The sequence below is a fragment of the Otolemur garnettii genome, unplaced genomic scaffold, assembly GCF_000181295.1.
Source record: "Otolemur garnettii isolate 467f Iridium unplaced genomic scaffold, OtoGar3 scaffold00148, whole genome shotgun sequence".
Lineage (NCBI taxonomy): Eukaryota > Metazoa > Chordata > Mammalia > Primates > Galagidae > Otolemur > Otolemur garnettii.
In genome coordinates, this window is record NW_003852543.1 from 3,053,990 (window position 1) to 3,071,232 (window position 17,243).

Below are 17,243 nucleotides of genomic sequence, written 5' to 3' on the forward strand. Positions count from 1 at the left end.
AAAAAAAAAAAAAAGAAAAACCCAGTATGTAATATCATCAAGTTGGTCACTGCTGTGGGCAACTGAGCCTCAATCTCGTTGGGACCTGAGGAATCACAAAGAAAGAGGCTGAGAATTGTCTGCTCTAGGTGTGCTGGTGGACAGCAGTTACCTAACAGCTCCCATGTCCATTAGTCAAATGTTGCTGCAGGAACAACGGGAGTTTCTGCAGCCATCCCCACTGTAGAATCATGGGGTGTAGTTGAGGTGAGGCGTTATTTAGTTACACCTATGTATACATATGTGAAGTTGTTTGCTGCATTTAAGGGGTAAAATTAGAGTCGAGGATACATGTATGCACCCAAGGTGCCCCATGTGAGGGTAAAAAGTGAATTCATTTGGATATATTGAGCTCGAGATGCTTGTGAGATGACCAAGGATATGTACAAATGGAGAGTGGCGAGATTGAAGTTGAAAAGAGGGACCTCAGCTATGTAGATGATATCTGAAACCACGTGAGTGGAGAGAAATTGCTCAGGAAGAAGGGATACTATAGAAAGAGAAAAGGGTCTAGGACAAGTCCTTGAGGACTATCATGATTTAAATGGCATCAGAGGAGAATGAGGAGGAAATAGAAAGGTAAGAGAAATAGTAGGTGAGAACAGTGTCACAAAAGAGAAAAAAATGTTCAAGAAAGAGGGAATATGAGGGTGGGAGGGGAGACAGTTGAAACCTATCTTTATTTCAATTCTCGTAACACTCTCATCTTTCCTACTTACCCTTTACTGTTACCTCCGTCCTCTTCTTTCTTGATCCATTCAGTAGTCATTGACAATTCACTTTCTGAGGTATTAGCCTGTCTGCCTACCTATTCCCTGCTGCTTAAACTCCTTGAAACAACAAACTGCCCAAGTCATTCCCATGCTTCTATTAGTATTTCCTATTTTTCTGCATGTATCTCTTAAGTGTGCCCTTCTTTTGAATATTCATAGGGTTAACTTCTTTCTTTCAGATTCCTGCTTAAATGTCACTTCTAGATGACCACTTTTATAGGTCCCTCTAAGGAAGCTCCCACTCATTATTTCCTTCACTGTCCTCTTCACTTTCTCGTCTGTTTATTCTTTGTTGTCTGTCTAATAGACTATAAACATCACAGGGGCAGGGACTGTGGCTATCTTGTTCATTAGCATCCCAGTAGCTTATGGTGCCTAGCTCTTAAGGGCCACATTACATGATAAATATCTAATTCATGAATAACTGGAACTTACTTAGTGGGCTAAATCCCCACCTTCCACTTCTAATTTCTATCCTTGTCTTTTCCTCTGCCACTTTTCATGCTTTTCCAGTTATTTTTCTTTTAAGGAATTATCAATAAATGAGATAATAGTGTGTACTCATTTTTTTCTTTAACATATACAATGTTTTCTTTTTTAGCCAGTGATATTTATTTTCTATTTTTTTTTTTTTTTTAGAGACAGAATCTCACTTTGTCACCCTTGGTAGAGTACTGTGGTGTCACAGCTCACAGCAACTTCCAACTCCTGGGCTTAAGCGATTCTCTTGCCTCAGCCTCCCAAGTAGCTGGGACTACGGGAGCCCACCACAACACCCAGCTATTTTTGTTGTTGTTGTTGTTGCAGTTCGGCTGGGGCCGGGTTTGAACCCACCACCCTTGGTATATAGGGCCAGCACCCCACTAACTTGAGCCACAGGAGCTGCCCTATTTTCTATTTGTTTTAAACCAGAAGGCTGCAAGACAAAGCCAAGGCTCAATTCAAAGGCAGGATGTTTCTAAAAAAGTAAAGTCACAAAAGACATGAGTGGAAAAACTCAGAAAAGATGGTCGTCTGGATCCTGCACTTGGATCTGAAAAACCTGAGGGTAGAAAGAAGGAGAATCCTTCAGGGGGAACTCTGAAGAAATCTTCCCCTAAGGAGAAATACTCAAATCAAGGATCCATTCCTGCCAAGAAAACTGATAGTAAGGGGAGAAACTTTGAGTGGGAAGACCTGATATAACCACATATCCATTAGCTGCCCTCAGAGGACTCACACAGGAGAGAAGCCTTATAACTGTCAAGAATGTAGGAAAGCCTTCAGCTATAAGAGTAGTCTTCAGAAATACCTGATGTCCTGCACTGGTGAGAGCCCTTTTGAATGCAGTGACCAATTGCAGTTTCTATGACCAATTAACCTTTGCTGACCATCAGTGAACCCATACTGGAGAGAAGCCCTTTCAGTGTAGTGAATATGGCAAGGCCATTTTGTCCCCTCATTGTTTACACAACATCAGAGAATTCATACTGGAGAAAGTCCTTATGAATGTACAGAATGTGGGAAATCCTTTAACCAAAAAGTTATTTTTGCTCACCATTAGCTCACTAACTCTGGAGAGCAGCTCTAGGAATGCAAGGGGTATGGCAAAGTTCTGTTCCATTGTTCACCCCTCATTTGCCACAGGAGAGCATGTACTAGAGAGACTTCTTTTGAATATAATGAAAGTGGGAAGGTTTTCTTTGACTGCACTTCCCTTAATTAGCACCACAAAATTCATAGTGGAGACAAACTTTATAAATGCTTGGAATGTGGGAAAGCCTAAAAACAGCTTATTCAACCTCACAGAGGGCACCCTGGAAAGAACCCAATACAGGCAGTGGGTGTGGGGAAGTTTTCGGTTGCAAGTCCTGTATCATTCAGTATCAGTGACATTATGCTGAACAGGCCTCAGAATATCAGGGAGGTCCTTCAGCCAGATAGGCAATCCCCATAGAGACTGAAGATGCTTTTGTTCAAGATAATGAGGATTTATGTGTGAGCACCTTTTAATTACTGCTTATTCTTGTGCCTCCATGTGGTACTACAGTCTCAATAAACAGTCTCAATGGACCATGCCATAGACTTCCCCTGGGATACCTCAAATTTGAGATAACACTTTGAGGACCCCCAAACTGGTCAGAAGCTCTCTCCAATTAGTATGCTTCATAGGTGTTTGAAGGGGATTCTAAAATAGGCATCATGTATTTTTATTATACTTTATGTATATAGGTATGTGTGTATGTATTGCTAGATTGCTCCGTGAGGACAGGAACTATTTATCTGTGCATTGTTGTGTCCCCAGTGTAGTACCTGGCACTTATCACGTATGTTCTGAATGAACGAACATCTGTCTAATCATAAGAACTTGAGCTCCAAATCAAGTACACTTTGTAGAACTAGAAACTTTAATAAAAAAAAAAAAACCATCAAGCTTGTATCTACTTAAGACTGCAAATGCCTTCACTATAGTTGTGCTGTTAGATCTTAAATCCACTCCTCTTATATCTTCCATGGGCTCTGATTTTGGTCACATGTTTTGTTCTTTATTTCACTTCTTAGGACTCTGAACTTTGGCTCTTCTGGTCCCATAACCTGACTTCTGGGCTCTGGTAGTCTAATCCGTCACCAACTATTCTTGTTTCCATGGTAGTAGTTGTTGTTTTTTAACTTTGTTTAATCTCACTGATGGCCAAGATTCCTTAGACTGGCTCTGCCATGCCATAGACACCCTGGACACACCACCTTTCCTTTCTAATCTTATATTCACTTGTAGCCTGCTGAAAGGCAAAATATCAATACCCAAAAGTTCAAAGTCTAACCAACAACAAAAATAAATAGGACTCGATTAAATTAAAAAGTTTCTGCACAGCTAAAGAAATAATCAATAGACCAAATAAACAACCTATAAAATGGGATAAAATATTTGCAAGCTATACATCCAATAAAGGGCTAGTATCCATAATCTATAAAGAACTAAAACAAATCAGCAAGAAACAACCACTGAGTGATGCTTACTATGGCAGAGGCTGTTAGCTGCCTAACTAGAAATCATCCTTCACCTCATCCTTAACAATAGGAATTCTTGGATGGACATAATGGCTCATGCCTGCAATCCCAGCACTTTGGGAGGCTGAAGTGGGAGGATCACTTGAGCCCAGGAGTTTGAGACCAACTTGGGCAATGTAGTGAGACCCTATATATATACACACATACATATATATATATACACACATACACATGTATATACATACACACACACACATATATACATATACATATACATATACACACACACATATATATTTTTTTTTAAAGCTCTGTTCCAACAAATTGTCGGGGGCCCTGTTCTTTCTCTCTTGTTGGTTTACCATTACTAGGATGTTTCGACCTGGTGCCTGAGGACTTGTGTTCCAGCCAGCGGGAATGAGGATGGGGATGCGGATGGGGATGCGGATGCGGGAGGGTATATATGCAAAAGGCAGGCATGATGAGAAATGGAATCTTTACTCTGGGAAGGCTTAGACCAGTGGTTCTCAACCTTCCTAAGACGGTGATGTATTTTCATTGTTACAAAGAGGTCGCGCGACCCACAGGTTGAGAACCACTGCCTTAGACCTAGCTAAAAGTCAGGGATTCTATCAGAGAAAGGACAATCTCTGTGTGTTGTTATCTAAACAGGGGCACAGTTAAGCTAACTAGATCTTCTCTTGGGAATTTGAACTGGATAGACGCTTGCAATTTACTGTGGGAAGATAAGTGAAAATACGCAGTAGTCTGAATATTTACCAACTCCTAGAGCTCATGGGGATTCTGAAAAACTTTCAGGTTCCAGTCACCTTGGATCAGCAGGACCAGTTCTTTTTAGGGACCTGGCTATTTCTACTGAGGTGATTTCTGGGATTTAAATTCCACTTTTCTTTATTCCGAGAGAAATGAAATCTGGAACAAAGATCCCTGATTCCTTGAGGTAAACCGAGATAATCTCTGTGCCGACCACCAAGAGGCGCAGCAGAGAGGAAATGATAAAGGTGGAAGGATGCCAGCGCATCCTCTCCGAGGGAGCTCCGCACCCTGCGCGGGTCAGGGGCACCGCCCTCTGCGGTTACAATTGCTGGGATGCAAAAGTCCCCCGTGAGGCAAGATTTGGCCCAACCGGCACCCAGCGTCTGCACCTAAAGAAGGTTAGACACCTGCAGCAGGCGGGGTGCCGCGTGTGAACAGCGGCGCGCCGCGGGGCCCTCTGGGAAGCGGCGTGCGGAGGCGCGAGCCACGCCCTGCGGGGTATTCTGGGAGCTGTAGTTCAGGTTCACAGTTGGCCGGAGAGGTTCGGACCGCCCGGCTCTCCGATTCTTTTTTGTTGCCGGGCTAGCATTTCCTCTGTGTCCGGGGTGTGAGAGAGGGGCTGGGGTGGCAGAGGGCTTATCGTATGCCCTTCTTAGTCTGAGAGCTTGGAAGGAGAACAACGGGAGGGCCCTAGAGTGAGTGTGAAGGGGCTTCGGGCCGTCCGGCGGGGTTCTGGCGGGCGTTGCCGGGCCCCTGAGTGGACCCGATTGGCGGACCCCGAAGGCCCTTCCCCCGCGGTCGTCTCCCGCACGGGCGGGAGAAGGGAGTAGCCATGGAGCCTAAGGGCAGAGGTGAGAATTTGGGAGTGAAGTCTCCGCGGTACCCGCTGGAGAGAAAGGAAAAGGAGAAAGGCTGCCCTCTGGCTGGGGCAGGCTCAGGAAGGAGAAGCATCACGTCCTCTATGTGGGAGAGTCCCTTTCCACTAGGTAATCTCACGTTGAGGTTTTGAGGGAGAGCCGCCTACCTCCACTGCCCTCCTGGTTGGTAGGATAACGGTTGCCTGCCTTATCCTCAGAAGACAATTTGGCTTTCTATAACGACTTCCTTTTGTCCTTGACGAACCCCGTGAAGTAGTAGGAAGACCATTTGACCCATTTGGCAGATAGAAAAAGCCAGGTCTCAGGATTTGTTTACAATCCAGATTCTTTTGGTTTTTCTTTGTTGTTGTTTTGGTGGTTTTCCCACAAGACCCATCGCTTTTCTGGGCCCCTCAGTATTGTGTTTGAAAAGCCAGTATTCAACAAATAATTATAGTTTATTATACACATAAATATAACTTTAAACAAAAGATAATAAGTTAATTAGTCTTCCTTCATCCTGTAAGCCTGGAATAAGGCAGAGATGAATCCTTGAGTGAGGTATAGATCGACAGATAGACTTTTTTTGAGTATTATTTTGACTATTCAGCGGATGAGAGGTAGAAATATGTTTTTAATTTGTGTGTCCAGAGTCTCAAGTAGATTTCTGCTGCAGTTCAAGGGGAGAGGAAGACAAGAGGAAGCTGGGCAGCAATCATCAGTGCTGTCTTGATAAAAGGATATTGTGGGATTGTCCTTTGGTTCCCTGTGTTGGCTCCTCTTAGAGAACAAGTAGCTGGTGGGTGGCTGTTTCTGTGAGTTTACTGCAAAGACAGAGTAATCATCTTGGCTCCTGGCTCTGTCTCTAGGATCACTCTCCGAGGATTCAGACCTTCTCCATTCTGGAAACCCAAAAGAAAATGACATGACTGCTGTGCTGTTGACCCCAGGGTTGCAGGTAAATTTAGAACTATTTTTTTCTTCTGTTTTCAAAGCATGGATATGTTTTCTTCCTTTATTACGGACTTTCTCAGTTCTGATTACTAGACCACTGGACTCATCTTGATAAACTGATGACAGATGAACATCACAGAAAATACTTCTCACTTGTGCAGAACTTTCCTTCCCAGCATTGTTTTTTCTCTATCCACTAAGTGCTTGCTGCACACTTACCAGTTATTCAATAATATCAGGGGCCACGTGTTGAGATGCAAAATACTAAAAGCCACTTGCCCTTGCCTTGTGGAGTTTATTGAGACAATAAGATATAGATAAATACACAAGAATGGAGGAAAAAGTATCCAGTGTACACACCCCTATTATGAAACTAATTTATACCTTTTATATGAAAGCTATAACCAAATAGCGTAAGAATATGGGGAGGTGGGAGGGAAAAGGGAGGGAAGAATGGGTGGAGGGAGGGGTTTTGGAGGGATCACTTCTGAGGTTTATCTTATAGGGGTACAAGTGAATCTTTCTAAGAGTAGAATGTGAACGTTTTAAAACAGTAACTGAGAAAATGACATGAAGGCTGTGTTGACCAGTTTGATGGAAGTATTTCAGATTGCATGTGAAACCCCCACACTGTATCCCAGAAGTGCATTAATGTACATAGTTACCATTCAATAAAAAAAAAAAGATATAGATAAATAAAATAGTTAAAACAGTGTGACAAAATATATATTTTTCAAATTCAGAAATGACTGGTACAAGCAAGTCCTAAAGGGTCCTGGAGATTTTTTGTCATATCTTTGGGACAGGCTTGGGATTAAAAACTGTACTTTGAAAAACAAGAAAGAGGGGGTAGTTGGAGAGTAGGATACAGGACTATTCCAAGAGAGAGAAAACAGCTTTTACAGGGAAAAAAAAAAAAAAAGTTTTCAAGTGATGAGGTAATTGTAGATCTTCAAGGGCTGTATGAATCACTGTGGGGTGGGCTGGAGTGTAGTGAGGGAAGCATAGATGTGTTGTAGCCAGATCACAGGGCAGTCTACACGGGGTCTTATTCCAAAGGCAAATGAAGACCCCATGAAGGTTTTTAAAACACTAACAAGGTGAAACATGCTAAGGGGGGGGTGATTGGTAAGATCTGGCTAGGACAGATTGGCAGGTCCCTTGATTCAGGTGCTGGGACTACTTGTCTGTGTCACACCAAGCTTCCCAGCAGATGAGTGCTAATGATCCTTATGAAACCCTGGGAGAAAATGCCAGTATTGATTTTGATATGTGAATTTGTAGATTAGGTTCAGAGGGAAGGGACAGAAAGTAGCATCTACTGGAAAGTGTCTGACTGGCCTGCCTGTACCTTTCAGCCCCGTGCATGCATACTTAAATGAACTGGATTGCTCAGGTTTTCTCAGGGAACTTAAGTCCAAAAGAAACTGCCAGTTAACCTGTTGGAGTAAGCATTGTTTGTGTACAAAGAAGAGTGTACAAATTATATTACTGGTATTGATCATTCCTGAGGTATATGGTCTTAAGGGACCATAAACTTAAATAAAAACTGTAATGATTTCATACTTCAAGTGTTAGAGTTTATTTTGAGCAGATTTTCAAAGTAGTTTTTTAATTTTATTTCATGAAGTGCATTGTTTTACCTTTGTTTTTTGGAGAATTATGTAATATACATTAGAATACTGAATATAAACAAAATTAAACATATTCATATATACTAGAGTGCCAAAATTATGTATACACATTTTAAGAGATCATGTTAGAAGTAAAATCAGGCATTCCCAATTGATTTCCAAAATCAATTCTTGTCAAAGCTGTTTTCTGTCTCTTGGAATATTCCTATATCCTACTCAGCAGGTACTCCCTTCTCTTGTTTTTCAAAGCCTCTCCCAAAGATAAGATAAAAATTCTCCAGGGCCTTGTAGGACTTGCCTGTACCAGTCATTTCTGAATTTGAAAAATACATATTTTGTCACACTATTTTAACTATTTTATTTATCTATACCTTGCATGTGTGTGGCATATCTAGATACATTTGGCCAGTAACAATACCTTCAATTCATCTTTAAAAAGTAATACATAGGTAACATTGCTCAAAATGTGTATACAGTTTTTTGGCATCCTCTGTGTTTGGGGGACTGTGGCAAAAGTGGTAGTTCAAAGATATGTAAGATTGATTCATTTGCTAGCAAGCTGGGGACTTGTCTATTTTAATGTGTCCCAGTTGTTTTTGTATAGCAAATTTTCAAATAGAAAAATTATCAGACATGTTGTCTTATCAGCAGTGAACAGATTCAAAAACAGCATTAACCATCCTGTTCCCTCCCTCTACAGTCCATTTTAGTAGGCAGATTAATTTTGTGCCTGTCATCTAGATTAAGGTTAGTCTAGAATAAATATTCTTACAGTGTTTTCAATATTTCATACACTTCTTTTCCCCTCCCCACCACTGTTCTCATGCACTTTTTTTTTTTTTTGAGACATAATCTCACTCTGCCAGGCTAGAATGCCGTGGTGTCATAGCTCACAGTATCCTCCAACTCCTGAGCTTAAAGTGATCCTCTTACTTCAGCCTCCAGAGTAGCTGGGACTACAGGTGCCTGTCACAACACTGGCTAATTTTTCTATTTTTAGTAGAGGTGGGGATCTTGCTTTTACTTCATGCTGGATTTCCAACTCCTGAGCTCAAGCAGTCCACCTGCTTCAGCCTTCCAGAGTGCCAGGATTACAGGCATGAGTCGTGTACACTTTTGTAGAAGACCCTATTTAAATTTGTTTCCTCTAATTTTTATTCATTCCTTCATCTATTCAACTAAATATTTATAGTGTTCCTACTCTGTGCCAGGTACTAGGGCTGTTTCACTTAGCAGAAACAGACCTGGCTTCTGTTTTCATGGACCTTACAATCTAATGGGACAAGTAGATATATCTGTATCACAAAGTTCCCTCAATCGTTTAACACAAGAGAAGGGAAAGAACATGATGTGACCAAAGTTCTTCTTTGAGGAGTTAACACCTGAGCTGAGATCTGAAGCATGAGTTGAATTCAAATAGCTGAGAGTATGAGATAGGGGAGAGAACATTTAGGAAAAACCATCTGTTTCTTTATCACTTTTCCCTTAACAAAAATGCAAGCCCAGGAGAGAACTTTGTTTTGATTACTAAAGTATCCTCAGCACATTTAGAGTCTTACAGATAGTAAGTACTCAAATATTTCATGAATGAATGCAGGTTGAATAAACATTATGCAAGAAAACTAGAGATGAGGTGATCATCCACTCAAATAGAATTCTCTTAAGCGTGTGTAAAGAGGCAAGAGGAAATGGGGCATGCTTTTCAGGCAGCTGAAAGAATGGCCACTGACCAGTGCTCAGGGAATGTGGAAGTAGCATATGTATGTAATGGGGAAGAAAGTAGAGTGGGGGCCAAAAAGATCAGAGAAGAGATAAGAACGCTTTGAGAACTTTCATAAATTTAGGTTTGAGATACTGTTTCACAAATCTATATTCTGTGACAAATTTAGGAAATGTCTCTTTCACCTGTAAAGTGGCAGAAAACAATATATTTTATTATTAAGACCAATTTTATTGTGAAAGGAAAACTAGAAAGAAAAATACTTTCTTTTTCTTGAATCCCTTATTTTTAAAAAAACTATACCATAAAGAAAATAATTTAAATTATATTTTCTTGTCTTTTTCATGTATAAATAGCAAGGAATTCTATAATTCTATATTTTAATTTATTGACACAAATTAAGGACATCATACCTTCAGGTTTTACATTGAAGGTTCTTTCATTCTTACTTGCAGGTAATATGCAATTCTGACACATAAAGGCAAAGAGTCTGTGAACTACAAATTTGCCAGAGAATCTTAGTGTTGCAAAGGATGTTAGAGGTCATTTTTTCTTGACCTTCCTTTCTTCTATGCTGTGAGTTTTAATCCTTTCCAGATGCCCCAGGCTGGAGGCCTGTGGGTGAGCACCAATGTCTTCGGTTTTTCAGGAATCGATGATCAGGGATATGGCTGAGGCTCTCACCCCATGGGGACAGCTGAACTCTCCTCAGGGAGATGTGCCTGAGAAGCATAGGAATTTGGTCTTGTTGGGTAAGGATGGCTCCCCTAACCCCTGTGAATTTACCCACTGTAGTATCTTTGCTTCCTCAGTTCCTAGGAGCTCTGAGTTCCTTAGATGTAAAGATTTTTAATTCTTGTAAGTCCCAAGACAGGTAATTTTGCATTTTGTTTCTGGATATAGTTTTAATACTTCTGGAGTTAGAAATGAACACCTTTATCATATGGACCTGTAGCATCCTCCTTCTCTACTCTTTGACCAAGGATGTCAAGACAGATTGCTAGTAAAAAAAACTCTTAAAAAAAATGGGTGCTTATTCTTTTAATAGAGATAAAAACCAATGACTAAAATGTTCTAAACTCAAGCCCTTATCAGTCTTCCTACCTCCTGAGTATTGTTGAAGAAAAAAAGTCCAGAATTGACTTCAGTCTCTTACTCTGTCTCATACTGTCTTCCCTAAAGACCAAGGAACTAGCACTGAACTCTTTACCAGACCCTCTTTTCCCCCCCCACAAACAGGGCTTCCAATTTCCAAGCCTAAGTTAATCTCTCAGTTGGAGTGTGGGAAGGAGCTGGAGAGAGAAGTCTCAAAAGCAGCCTGTCCAGGTGAGTGATTATTGGAAAACAGTGAAAAGAAAACCCAAATGGTCGATGGACATACTGTGGAGGAGCTTTTCCAGATTTGGCTAGGCCCATGGAAAGGTTGAAGTCCCTATCTCCCCTGTGCCACTCTCCAGCTCTGTGGATGATAATCTGTTTATAAAATTATAACTTCATTTTCTAGAAGGTAAATATTTCTGTTCTTTCAAACTAATTCTTTTTCCCACGCAAGGTGAAATGAAACCAATATTTTAATGTTGTTAATAACTTACCCTCAAGCAGGCTTTTTTACACATGTTATTTTACCTCTGCAGGATAATGCTATTTTTTGACTATAAACTGGTCTCTAGGTTTTCTTTTTCCTTCCCCTAAGCCAGCAGTTCTCAATCTGTAGGTCACAACCCCTTACTAACAATGAAAATACATTGCGGCATTAGGAAGGTTGAGAACCTCTGCTCTAAGCAGAGGCAGGCAGCATAGCATGGTGGTTAAAAGTCTTCCTGTGGGCTCGGCGCCTGTGGCTCAAGTGGCTAAGGCGCCAGCCACATACACCTAAGGTGGCGGGTTCAAATCCCCAGCCCGGGCCCGCCAAACAACAATGATGGCTGCAACCAAAAAATGGCCAGGCGTTGTGGCGGGCGCCTGTAGTCCCAGCTACTTGGGAAGCTGAGGCAGGAGACTGGCTTGAGCCCAGGAGTTGGAGGTTGCTGTGAGCATGATGCCATGGCACTCTACCCAGGGGGATAGCTTGAGGCTCCATTTCAAAAAAAAAAAAAAAAAAAGTCTTCCTGTATACAGAGCCTCAGCACCTCATTAGCTTTATGACCTTTAACAAGTCTTATCTTTTCTGTGACTTAAATTCCCCAACTATAAAATGGGGATAATGATAGCAGATAGCATTGAGCTCATTAGTGGTAAGGATCAAATTAAATAATATGAGAGAAATATTTAAAATACTACCTGACTTTATACTAAGCAAATGATAACCATTGATTAAGTCCTAGTAATTTTTTTGAAGGATATCATGGATTTGACCCTGTTAACTTCTGTCAAATTGGATTACTGCAATAGATTGCACTCTAATTATATGTCTCTAGTCTTATTCTTGTAACACTGAGGCAGCATAATACTGCTGGATTCCCCAGTGAGTTGCTTACACTGCCTGTTCTGTATTCATCTACTTGCTTTTAAGGCCTTTGTTTGACTACCTGCCTAACTGTTTTGCCTTCTCTGTTTTTCTACCAGATAGGCAAGTCCCTTATTCTCCACTAACCATATGTTCCCAATGAATATTTGGGGCTTCAATTCTGCCACTCCATATAGCTGAAGTTAACTTACTTTTAACCTACTTTTACCTATTTTTCCTTTAAAATCTGAGGTAACTCCCTGAGTATGATATGTGGTTGAGCATATAGTATTGTATTTATTTATTTCATGTAGAGATATAACTGGAAAGGATATTAAAGACCAGCTAAGCTTGAAAGTATTTAAGCATTTTTAGCAATGAAACTTCTCCCACCATTCCCCAACTCTTAACTGGGAAGCCCAGGAACTTGGGGCAGGTATCCTGACAGGTTAGGGACCAATCTGGGCACACAACACTTTGATCATCCTCTCCCCACACTATTCTTTTTCTTTCATTATTTTTTTAACTTGTTTCTATTTTATTATTTCCAGTTTATTTGGTATAGGTTGATGGTAAGCAATTGGAGATTATTGCTTGCTTCCTAATTGCAAACTTTATGATAATCTGAGTTTATAGATCTGGACCACTATGCTAGCTGTAGAATTTATGTCTCATCTTTACTCTGAAGCTCAGGAATGTTGGCCAGAGGGTTTGCTTCAGTCTATGGAACCAGCAGAGATTTTTTGTCTAAGAGTGATGTTTTGAAAGATTTTTCTTAGCAGTGATTGGGACATACTGGAGTGGGAAAAGATTGGTGGCAAGGAGATCAGCTAAAGATGGTCATTCTCAAGGCATGAAGTAATGAGGCTTGAGTGAGATGAATACAGTGAATCATCTCTGGGAGACCGTCTTTCTCTGCAGATCTTAGCCCTGTCACTTCCATATCTTGTTTTTAGTCTGCCATTTTCCCACATTATCTCTGCTTAGTCTTCTGTTATTCTTTCTTACCTCCTACCCTGCTCCACAGAGCAATAGTGAGTACCTATGCTCACTCCTTTTACGCAACTATACTTCTTTGCTCAGTCACCTTTCTTGTGTTTCTCATGATCATAAGACTATGTTTGAGAGCTTTCAAGTTCATGTGTTCTTTGTAAGCATTTTTTATTTATTTGTTTCATTGTTTTCCTACTATAGCAGTTATTTTTCTTTCAGTGTAGGAAATGATGCATGTGTGTTTTTGTTTCTTTCAGATTGGGAGACAATATCAGAAAGCAAGGAGATAACTCCAGAGAAGGATATTTCTGAAGAAGAATCAGCCCCTGGGGTGTTAATAGAAAGATTTCCAAAGGAAGATTCCAGTGAATGTGAGAATTCTTTAGAGAGCCAGCAGGAAAACCATGAGAAACATTTAATACAAGAGGTTGTCATTCAGAAGAAGTCATCTGGGGAGAGAAATTACCAATGTGATGCATTTAGAAGACATTTTAGTCCAAGGTCATTCCTAGTTCAACAACAAGGAGAGAAACTACATTCTTGTGATTCATTTAAAAAGAACTTAAAACAAAATTCGGATATCATTAGGCATGAGAGAATTTGTGTGGGAAAGAAACCTTGGAAGTGTAATGAGTGTGAGAAAGCCTTTAGTTACTACTCAGCTTTTATCTTGCATCAGAGAATTCACACAGGAGAAAAACCCTATGAATGTAATGAATGTGGTAAAGCCTTTAGCCAGAGCATACACCTTACTCTACACCAGAGAATACATACTGGAGAAAAACCATACGAATGTCATGAATGTGGGAAAGCCTTTAGTCACCGCTCAGCTCTCATTCGGCATCATATAATCCATACTGGAGAAAAACCTTATGAATGCAATGAATGTGGGAAGGCCTTTAATCAAAGTTCATACCTTACTCAACATCAGCGAATTCATACTGGAGAAAAACCTTATGAGTGTAATGAATGTGGGAAGGCCTTCAGCCAAAGTACGTTTCTTACCCAACATCAGGTTATTCACACTGGAGAAAAACCTTATAAGTGTAATGAATGTGGCAAAGCCTTTAGTGATCGGTCAGGTCTTATCCAACACCAGAGAACTCATACTGGGGAGCGGCCTTATGAGTGTAATGAATGTGGGAAAACCTTTGGCTACTGCTCAGCTCTGACTCAGCACCAGAGGACTCACACTGGGGAGAAACCTTACAAATGCAATGATTGTCCTAAAGCCTTTAGTGACCGCTCGGCTCTTATTCGTCATCAGAGAACACACACTGGAGAAAAACCTTACAAGTGTAAGGATTGTGGAAAAGGATTTAGCCAGAGTTCATCTCTTACAAAACACCAGAAAACTCACACTGGAGAAAAGCCCTATAAGTGTAAGGAATGTGGAAAAGCCTTCAGCCAGAGTTCATCTCTTTCTCAACATCAGAAAACTCATGCTATAGGGAAAACCAAGGATTATATACACACCTTTAGTGAGCATCTAGCCTTTGGCCAACAAAAGAGAATTCATACTGAATAAAGACAATGTAAATGTGGTACGTTTAGGACATATGTGTTGAGCATTTACCACACATACTGTGGGGGCTACAAAGAATTAAGACTTTGTTACAGAAAAGTTACTGAGAAGTTGTTGATTGGGGTCATAACTTACTTAGACTGTGAAAGAGTAATTTACTTTTTCAAAAATGTCCCAGTGGAGGACACTGAATTTCCCCAGTGTGAATATAAGCTATGAAATCATTTAGAGAGAAATAGGGTATGTCATGGTGGAACAAGGACGTCTTGACCAGGCCAGTAGTTCCATAATGCTAAGGACCTGAGTTTTAAAGAGAAAAGTAGTCCGTTTAGGGAAATTGCAGGGATAGAATTAAGAGGTTGAAAGTAATTCATAGTGAGTTTGTCTAGGATCAGGAGTGGCAGTGGAAGAGAAGTTGTCTTTAATTCTTAAGTACAAGGACAAAAAGGTAGATGGGAAGGATAGAAAAAAAAAAAAGCTGGGGGAATGAACCCAAGAAATGTTGGCTGAACATTCACGACCAGGAAAGTATTAGACTTTTTAGTTGGTCAGTTGCAAAGTTTCTGTGAGCAGTTTTACTCTGAACCTAAGGAATGTTGATCAGAGGGTTTGCTTCTATCACCTATAAGAAGCAGGTTAATCCCAAGGGTTAAGACCTATAACTTAGAATATAGAAGAGACCTTCAATGTGTTCAGTCTATTTTAAGCTATGTAAGTTACCTGAGAATATGCTCATTTATGAAGAGTTACCTCAGTTATGTCTAGTTTAACCTTCATGCCTTATGTAGTACAGTCCATATAAAATTTGGTTGTAGATTTGCACTGGCGTGGCATATTAGATTGTGAAAACTTGAAAAAACTTTGAAATACTTGTGTTTTACCATTTTATCCTTAGCTAGAGACAGATGGCATCTTTGTATATTTTTCTTCACCGAAGCTTTGAAGGTTATTGGAAACATTATTTTGAATGCAGTGTTTTTAATGTTCAGAAATTTCACTGTGATGTGAGTTAGTGTGGATTTCTTTTTATCCTATTTGGGGGTTTGCTGAGCTGCTTCAATATGTAGGTTTATGTCTGAGCAAATATGGCAGATTTTTCAGCCATCACTTCTTCAAATAACATTTTTAGACTCCATCCTCCACCCCTTCTTTCCTTTTAGACTCTGATAGAAATTGTAGATCTTTGGTTATAGTCCCACAAGTTCCTAAGGCTCTGTACAATTTTCCATTTTTGTCTTAGTCTGTTTAATCTGCCATAGATCAGATAGCTTGAAATGTTATTTCTTACAGTTCTGAGGGCTAGGAAGACCAAGATCAATGTGCCGCCTGACTCTGGTTCTGGCTTACAGATGGCTACTTTCTCACTGTCATCCCATGCCCTTTCTTTAGGGAGAGAGGGAGAGTGAGATACCTCCTTCTTATAAGGCCACCAGTCCTGTCAGTTTAGAACCCCATCTGTATTACCTCATTTAACCTAATTACCTCCTAAAGGCCCTGTCTTCAAATACAGTCACATTGGGAGTTAGGGTTTCAACATAATTAATTTGGGGGGAGAGGGGACACATTCTGTCCATAGTTTCCCACCCCTGGACCCCCACCAAATTTATGTCCTTGTATTCACAATATATTGTTCCATTCCAACAGCCCTCAAAGTCTTAACTTGTCTAGCATCAACTTAAAAGTCCTAAGTTTCATTTAAATGTCACCTAAATTAGGTGTGGGTGAGATTCAAGGTATGACTCATCCTGAGGCAAAATTCCTCTCTAGCTGTGAACCTGTGAATCCAAATAAAATTGGTTTGTTAGACAGACATGATATAGATATTCCCATTCCTAAGGAGAGAAATAAAAAGGAAAGGGTGAGGGGGTCCCAAGTAAGTCCAAAATCTAGCATAGTCCTGCCTGTGAGGATGTGCAAAGACTATAGGGTAGTCTTTCCCTAAGGCTTCACTTGGAAGCTAGTCTGTAGAAACCAAGGTGATGATGGCTTCATGTTTTAAAACAGAGGAGGCCATCTTCGTGGTCTCTGAATTGCTTTCAAGGTCATTTTTCCCTTTTCTTGAAGACTGGCATATTCAGAGACAAATATCTTTATTGTGTGATTTTATAGGATCTAAGAAATCCTATGGTCTTCATTTCATTTCATTGTTTGCTTGTTTCTGTACCCTTTAGTCCCAGCTGACTGTGTTCTCCCATTTCTATTCCTGGCTTCTGCTGAAATGGTTGATGAAGTCTCTTAGCCACATTCATGATCTCACTTATAACATGATTGCTCAGCCTCACTCTGTTTTCTCCATAACAGACTTTCTCATGTTTTTGTGATAGGGATATACAGAATTTTCCAATTCTCTTAAATTCTGTTCCTTTTGCTTAACAATTCCTTCTTCAATTCATCTTTTCCTCTCACAGTTTAGTATAAGCGGTAAGGAGGACACAAGCTCCATCTTCAATACTTTCTTTTAAGTCTATTAAATATTCAATTTTATCACTTCTATAAAACCCTACCATGTTCAGACATGTTCTCTACCCTTCATAACA

The 17,243-nt window shown here is 40.3% G+C and overlaps 1 pseudogene; it reads left to right on the top strand.

Annotated features, from left to right (window-relative positions):
- The first annotated feature begins 1,818 nt into the window (after positions 1-1,818).
- Positions 1,819-14,792, top strand: LOC105887953 (annotated as a pseudogene).
- Positions 14,793-17,243: the final 2,451 nt, after the last annotated feature.